Below are 5,648 nucleotides of genomic sequence, written 5' to 3'. Positions count from 1 at the left end.
TGGATAAAGCACATCCATTAAGTACCCCGATGGTTGTGAGATTACTCGATATAAATAAAGATCCACTCCGACCTCATGAAAATAATGAAGAGCTTCTTGGTCCTAAAGTACCATATCTTAATGCAATTGGTGCGCTAATATATCTTGCTAACACTACAAAGCCTGACATAACTTTTTCAGTTAATGTCTTAGCAAGATATAGCTCCGTTCAAGGAGAAATTGGAATGAAATCAAGCACATATTGCATTATCTAAGGGGGATTACCAGTGTGAGCTTATTTTATGGCAATGATTGCAATACCGATCTTGTTGATTATGTCGATGTAGAGTATTTATCTGACACACACAAGGCTTGATCTCAAACATGTTATGTGTTTACATGTGGTGGCACTGTCTTATCTTGGCGATCGACTAAACAATCAATCGTGGCTACTTCTTCTAATCATGCTAAGATAATTGCTATTCATGAAGCAAGTCGAGAATGTGTATGGTTGAGGTCTACTATACATCTTATTCGAGACAAATGTGGTTTGAAGTGTGACAAACTACCCACAGTTTTGTATGAAGAAAATACAACATGCATAGCCCAATTAAAGAGAGGATTCATAAAGGAGTTAGGACAAAGCACATTTTATCTAAATTATTGTTCACACATGATCTTCAAAAGAATGGTGATATTAATGTGCAACGGATCCGTTCAAGTGATAATATGGCTGATTTGTTCACCAAATATCTATCGGTGTCAACCTTCAAGAAACTAGTGTACAAGATTGGGATACGAAGGCTCAATGATGTGAACTAATGATCTCATTAGGGGGAGTTAATACGCGTTGTACTCTTTTTCCCTTACAAGGTTTTGTCCCATTGGGTTTTCCTTGCAAGGTTTTTAACGAGGCAACCAAAAGGCGTATAAATATGTGTACTCTTTTTTCCTCATTAGGATTTTTTTTTCCATAGGATTTTTTCCTAATAAGGTTTTAACGAGGCACATTATTTATGGACATTTAAGGGGGAGTGTTATGATAAAAATTAAAATATGGTGGATGTCTACTCTTCCTCCATGATCTTTCTCTCAAATGGTTAATGACATATTCAATGACATATTTTCTATGTTCAATGACATATTTCATGACATATTTTCTTCACTTTTCATGCTTATATAAAGGTCTTGTAATAAATAGAAAAATACACACAATTGAAGAAGAAAATCTCTTCCTTCTCTCTATCTCTATTCTTGTTCATGTTTTACTAAATTGCTTTTATTCCATAACAATAGGGTATATTTGGTATGATCGAAGTTATTTAAAACAAATTATATTTTCGAAACGGTCTTATTTTTGGCAAAGTGCTCAAGTCATAGTCAATTTAGATTAAACTTATATGGGCCAAAGCTTCGTAATTAGAAAGTGCCAATAAGTGAACCCTCTAGTATCATAAAGTCTATTTCCAACTTTAATTTTAATCAAATCAAACTGTTCCTGTCAATGAGGTAACTCCAACTTACTCCTACTGTCCTACATTTATTGGAGCTGACGCAATCATATTTAATTAACACTACTTCTTCTTAGATCGAATTTCCCGGAAAGGACAATTAACACTGCTTTTATTTGCATTTCGTTTCTTCAAGCCAATAAAATAAAACGTAAAAATAGCATAATCTAGCCAGTTTTCGGACTGGTCATTCAAAAATAGTCAGTATTTATCAAGTCAATAAAAAATAGTCATTATTTTGCTTCAACAGCGACCGATCCAGTATAATATACTGGAGTTTGGTGCACCTGTGTATGAACTTCCAACATATTATGTTGGACCGATATACTTTGCTGGGTCTAGTATAATATACTGAAGTATTTTTCCGGATTTTGAGCAGTGTTTTCGTTCGCTAGTATATTATGTTGGACCAGTATATTATACTGGAACTCCAGTATATTATGCTGGAGTATTTTTTTCGAATTTTGAAAAATATTTTCATTCAAATTTATCTTTACATGTAAAGTGACTTAATTTCAATTACTTTTGAAATTGGGCTATTTTTGAACTATCACTTGTAAATCTGGCTACTTTTGAATTTCTCCCCGATAAAACTGGTGTTCATTTCCTCAACCTGGTAACCATGTCACAGCTAATAAATAAACAATAATATAAAATTTAAAAAGATGTACTTCAACAAATCAAATAATAATAAGAATAATAATAATGCAACTGTAATTAATGTTTATCTACTTTAATCCGTGACAAGCAGAGGCGTATCTAGGATTTCTTGAACATGAATGTACTATATATATATATATATAAAGTAAAAATTGATCCTTGTTCCTCTAGGTAAAATAATATAATATTCAACCAAGTGCATCATCCGATTTTTTTGAAGCATGTGAGCCAACAGAAAATATGTACATAAAAAAACTAGTTTGACGAAAAGATCATGGGTTCACGGGCCCATGATTTGGCTATAAATTCGCGGGACTTTTTTCTTTCTATACCATATATGAAATCTTATTACCAAAAATGTGCATAGTTTTATATTTACCCGTCATGTTCACAATTATTCTACAAATATTATACCATTAATTAAATACCAATTATTAGGAGTCGATTCCTTCCTAATTAAGCGCTCTACAATTATGGAAATAAATATTCTTCCAGATATTTCATTAAATAAGGAATCATTGTAGCATTAAAATTCCTTATTTAGATATCTCTAAAAAAAAATCTCTTTGAGAGATCAAATGACATGAATAGTCAGAGAGACAGAGTATGAGACCGGCTTTTGAAAATTGTTCCTATTTTCACCTAATCTTTCTGCTTATAGTCTCACTTAAGCTTGTAGCTGAAAATATCGTTATATTTTTTTTCTATGAAAAATAATAAGTTGACAAATTTAATAGTTGATGTCACTAGGTGGTATTTTTCAAACTCGACAAAGTAGTTGATGTAACTTTCTAACATATTTTCCTCAATCTATAATTGAGAATACTATAATGAATCTTTAAGATTATGTCTAGTCGAAAATCCCAATTAAACTACAATCGAATGGGAATTGAGATATTAAAATTCAATATACCCAATTTGTAGATATTTTGTAGATGAATTGTAGATTATTTGTATTATGATTGTAGATACTTTGTTTTTTGTTTTCACAAATCAAAAACGACTAAAACTTCTACAAATCTTTTGCAAAAAATGCAATTATGCCGAAAATTCCAATTAAACTACAATCGAATGGGAATTGGGATATTAAAATTCAATGTACCCATTTTGTAGATAAATTGTAGATTATTTGTATTCTGATTGTAGATGCTTTGTTTTCTGTTTTCACAAATCAAAAACGACTAAAACTTCTACAAATATTCTGCAAAAAACGCAATTATGTCGAAAATCCCAATTATGCTACAATTGAAATGGGAATTGGGATATTAAAATTCAATGTACCCAGTTTGTAGATTATTTGTATTCTGATTGTAGATGCATTGTTTTCTATTTTCACAAATCCAAAACGACTAAAACTTCTACAAATCTTCTGCAAAAAAATGCAATTATGTCGAAAATCCCAATTATGCTACAGTGAAATGAGAATTGGGATATTAAAATTCAATGTAGATATTTTATAGATAAATTGTAGATTATTTGTATTCTGATTGTAGATGCATTGTTTTCTGTTTTCACAAATTCAAAACGACTAAAACTTCTACAAAATCTTCTGCAAAAAACGCAATTATTTCGAAAATACCAATTAAGCTACAATTGAATGAGAATTGAGATATTAAAATTCAATGTACCCAGTTTGTAGATATTTTGTAGATAAATTGTAGATTATTGTATTCTGATTGTAGATGCTTTGTTTTCTATTTTCACAAATCAAAAACGACTAAAACTTCTACAAATCTTCTGCAAAAAACACAATTATGTCGAAAATCCGGTTTAACTTTAAAAATCAATATCCACACCCCTAAAGAGATAAAAACAAAAACAATTACCAGGGAAATTCTTTCTAGTTAAACAAATGGCAAATAACCAAAAAGGAGTCGGTGGTCATAGATTAAATTTAAAAAAAAAAGTTGAAAACAAGGAGCTCTTCAGATCTTGACTAGCCAACTAAGTCAATTAGTTTGCATGAAACAGAAGTACATACTGAAAGTTACTCTGCAGTAAAAGACATTGCCATTTATGAAGTTTTTGTAACCTGAGGCTGCCAATCGAGACCCATTTCCAGTGTAGGGCGTGGGGTTTTGACGTAAAAGACATAGCATTTTTTTCACTGAATGTAGACGAAAAAAATTTAAATTGAACTTTAATGATGGGTTAACGATATTTCTGCGGTTTTAGAAGAGGAAAAGGGGGTAAAAAGAACGTGTGTTTGAGTAAAACGTGGGTAAGGGTGACAGTTTGGGAGAGAGAAACATGGGAGGGGTGTGATATATGGTACCTTGAATTAAGGAGGGATATATGCTGCATTAATTGTACCCTTAAAATACACTATGGTATAGAATTGGTAATTTGGTATACTAAATGTAATTATATCAAACCTTAAACATTGAGGGTAATAAGGTTTCCTATATGATATAGGAATGTAAAAATGCCTAAATTCGGCCCGGTAAACAAGTACCGGTCACATTCATGTGAGCATCACTTGAACAATTGTTTTATTTCTCAAAATAATTAATTTAAAAATCAAAACACTAAAAACATAAAACTACTGTCTTTGAAATACAAAATAATGGACTCCACGCTAATCACTTACAACAACAAATTTGTATACAATTTTCCAACAATTTTATCTAGACACTTAAAAAGGACAAAAAGAAAAGCATTTTTTTTATTATCTAAAATATAACTAATGGATTAAGAAGTAAATAGGAATTTAAAGTGAAAAAAAAAAAGGAATATGCTTGAGTTTGAGTTTGGTTTTGCCATTAAAAGATTTTTTGAGGTCGCTGCCTAAACACATCCCACCAACTTCAGAAAAGCATGAAATACACCCAAAAAAATTCAATATTTTCAAATAACAGGTTAAACATTTCAACATCACATATTACCTAACTCTTGAAAATTATTGTCTTTTCATGGACATCATATAATATCATGTCGAAAATGCCTATTTACGTGTCATACTACATCCTCAATAATACTGAAATGATAAGATTAGAATTGTATCATTTGTGTCTTAGGGGATATGATTAAACTGAGAATAACTTAAAATAATTCCTTACACTTTGTGTTTCAACTTATTTCCACAATTCACTCAAGAACTATTTAGGAAATTTTCATCTTTAGTATTAATAAAATATTTTTTTTTAAAAAAAACTAAATTAGGTCATTAATTATTTATGCTAATTTCCTATAGTTGTCCATCCCTCTCTAATCTACCCTTTGGACCACTTCTTTAACAATGTATAGTTGCATGTCATTACCATGCCTCCCAACCAGATGACGTTACATCAACAATAATTTAAAAATTAAAAAGAAGATCAATTTAAGCTTAATTAAATGTTTGTTGCCATCAATTATGTTGTTAGATAAAAAAAAATATCCATCTTGCTCTTGCATAAAATATATCTCTGTAGCTTTTAGCTGGTTTATAAAGTCATTCAAAGCAAGTTAGGGATCCACTAATTAATATAATGAAGATTAGACCAAGAACAGTGACAC

Source organism: Nicotiana sylvestris, chromosome 4, assembly GCF_000393655.2.
Source record: "Nicotiana sylvestris chromosome 4, ASM39365v2, whole genome shotgun sequence".
In the NCBI taxonomy this organism is placed as follows: domain Eukaryota; kingdom Viridiplantae; phylum Streptophyta; class Magnoliopsida; order Solanales; family Solanaceae; genus Nicotiana; species Nicotiana sylvestris.
This window is presented reverse-complemented; position numbering follows the sequence as displayed.